Below are 3118 nucleotides of genomic sequence, written 5' to 3' on the forward strand. Positions count from 1 at the left end.
CACCCGGCCTGTGCCCTCTCGCAGTCTGGGAACCCTTGGGGGATGTCTGACTGATGGCTTACGCCCGCTCTCCGCTGAGAGCGGGCCTAAGCCGTCAGTCGGACATCCTTAGTGCTGCTGTGGAGGCAGGAGAGGCTCCCACCACCACCGCTGTACTCACCAGCTGTAAGCTTGGCTACTGGCTGAGCGGCGCTCCCCCCGTGGGAGTGCACTGACCACCAGGGGGCAGCTCCTGCTTTGTTCCTCTGTTTGGTCGATTTGCATATTAGCCTTTTATTATATAGGATGGAGATAACTACCTACATGCTGATCACATTGTCATGAGAATAAGCTGGAAAAAACACATAGGTAAGACAATTAGTACAATGCCTAGCACATGGTAAGACAATTAGTACAATGTTTAGCACATGGTTATTTTAAGAAGGATAGCTAACATTGCTTTTTTTAAAAAAAATATTTTATTGATTTTTTACAGAGAGGAAGGGAGAGAGATAGTTAGAAACATCGATGAGAAAGAAACATCGATCAGCTGCCTCCTGCACATCTCCTACTGGTACATGCCCTTGACCGGAATCAAACCTGGGACCTTTCAGTCCGCAGGCTGATGCTCTATCCACTGAGCCAAACCGGTTTTGGCTAACATTGCTTTTATATAAGGTTCCCAGCAAAGCATGCATGAGGTAGACACTCGATAAATATTCACTCCCTTCTTCCTTGTTATTTAAATTGATAATTTTCTGGGCAATGGCCTTAGGCTGTGCTGAAGTGGGAGCAATTTATTTTGGGTGCTGTCCCCCTCTTCCTCTGGGAGAAGGTCCTCTCCCCATGCTTCTGTGTCTTCTGTTGGGAAAAGTTCTGAAATTTCTCCTGGCTGAAAAATGTGAGTGAAAAACTGATGAGGAAGTTAAGTTCTAATGGTAACTTAGTCACCAGCCTATAGATAGGGAAGACTTCTGATTTTTTTTCTTTCTTTTCATAAATGGATTAAAAAAGTATGTTCACCTAGAAAAATGGACTCCAGCCAAAAATACAAGTTTCATTGAGCTTAGATTTCCTGTAAGGTAGAAGCAACACACTGTCCACATACATGGGCATGTTTCTGACCCAAGCTAAGGGGCTGGGAAAAGCAACGCAAGTGAATTTGGGAAGCCAGAGCAGTGATGAAATCTAAGATTTCTCAGAAATAGTCTTAAGTGGGGGTAATCCTAGCTGGATGGTGCTTTTCTGTGGGTTTCTAAGCATGAGTCCAAACTTCACAAAGCACCGTCCAAGACTGGGTTGCCCAGTGTCCCAAGTATGGCAGCAGGTCCAAAAGGCTAGATACATGGGCCATGTAAATAACGGCAAAAGCAAATCAAGGCCCAGATGCTGAGACTTGCCCGAGTGTCCCACAGCCGAAGAATAAGTAGTTGAACTTTAAGTAGTTTTCCACTTCTTGTCAGATGGCCATTTAAATACATCTCGTACCCCAGCTGCCTTTCGTTCAAAGAACTTCGTGTTCTGGGCACTCTCTTGGCCCTCTGCTATGTCAGAGGAGGTGGTGTCCTGATGCACAAGGTGGGTGTGTTTGGGACCAGAGCACCCGAAGTTCTTGACCTGCATGACTTTGGGAGGAATGGTTTTGTTGAAATGATCCTCCAGGGTAGGTGCGCTGAAGTCTCTTCATCCTCAGCCATGAAGAAGGCACCCCGGGGATCATACTTGTGTAAGAACTTATATTTGCCCTCAGCAGCTTTGTTGATAAAACTACTATTTGCCCGAAGCTCAGCTGGCCTCTCTTCCTCAGTCAGGTTTCACATGATTCAGTTTCTGCTTTCTCCTTCTCAAGCGCTTCTCAATCTCCTCTGTCCCTCTTGATTCTCTTCAGCTCCGGAAGTTTCCGTGCCTCATATTTCTTCTCCTCATTTTCATCATCAGTATTCACTGCATCCAGGGATCTCTTGTTCTCCCCCAGCTCTTTCTTGGTCTCCTCTTCTACAATCTTGAGCGTGTACTTGCGCCTCTCCTCAGCCATGTGTTTTGCCTCCTGCTCCAACTCCTTCTGTTTCATTGCTTCAGCCTCATGTTCTTGAACTATTACTCGGTCCTTCTTTCGAATGAAGGCTGGTTTAAGGCGAGGCTCCATCTCATCTTCATCTCCTCATCCTCAGACTCTGATTCTGATTCCTTCCCAGAGTGTCCCCTCAGCTTCCACTTTCATGACTTCCATCCCCTCATTTGTTCTCTCCTATGCTCGCTGACCATCATGCCAGAGCACCGCTCTATTTCCTCCTCATTTTTTTCCTCTTCTTCACTACTATCTTCTCGTTCCATGCACCAAGCATCTCCTACTTTCGAGTCACTTCCTCCTTCCACTTCAGGTTCCACTAGTTTCCCATGTGGAGCCAATCTCTCTCCCACATCTTCACAGATACAGTTCTGCAAACGCCTTAGGTGAGGGTCACCTTTCTTATAATTCCTCATGGATAATGGTGAATGCAGCACACTTGGCTGCTGATCAGTTGAGCATTAAAATAGTCTCTGTTTAGGGAAATTTAAAAAAAAAAGGGGGGGGCAGGATGCTAAGCCTTGCTACATTGCTAAATGATGTTTTTAGATTTGGAGACCATCTACATGAAAAGATTTCCTGACAGCTAGATATAGAAAACAATTCCAAAAGTACTCTTGTCTGTTCTTCTAAGTCTTTGCTAATATGTTTTTAGCCCCAAACACCTCCCTCAAATCCTTTGCATTTAAAGTAGCAAATTATTGGGACTAAATTTTGCTTTTTGCTGAAATAATGTTTTTCCCTAGGGGACATGGGATGTTAGTAGATGAAATGAGGAATATTTTTGTAGTTGGAAAACAAATCATTTTTGTGAGCCTGTGTATACACACACATGTAGACATAAGAGCTGTGGAGGAAAGACTCTTTTAGACAGCCGTTGATGAGCCAGACCTCTGGCAGAGCGCTGGAAGGAATGGGTGAAGCCATCATAAATATGACTTTTCTTCTAGGATAGTGACAAGTCCATCATAGGGAAACCCTATGGTTTAGTCAGAGTTTTTATGAGACAGTCTCACTTTAATCTGTCCCTTGGTAGATCAAGTGTTTGTCTTGATCTGTCATGTGTGAAAT

The 3118-nt window shown here is 44.6% G+C and overlaps 1 pseudogene; it reads right to left on the reverse strand.

Moving 5' to 3' along the window:
• Nucleotides 1-1416: 1416 nt before the first annotated feature.
• LOC139021815 (microfibrillar-associated protein 1 pseudogene) lies at nucleotides 1417-2463 on the reverse strand (annotated as a pseudogene).
• Between the last annotated feature and the right edge of the window lie 655 nt (nucleotides 2464-3118).

Source organism: Myotis yumanensis, unplaced genomic scaffold, assembly GCF_028538775.1.
Source record: "Myotis yumanensis isolate MYYU_CA2020_CCGP unplaced genomic scaffold, mMyoYum1.0.hap1 SCAF_1, whole genome shotgun sequence".
Lineage (NCBI taxonomy): Eukaryota > Metazoa > Chordata > Mammalia > Chiroptera > Vespertilionidae > Myotis > Myotis yumanensis.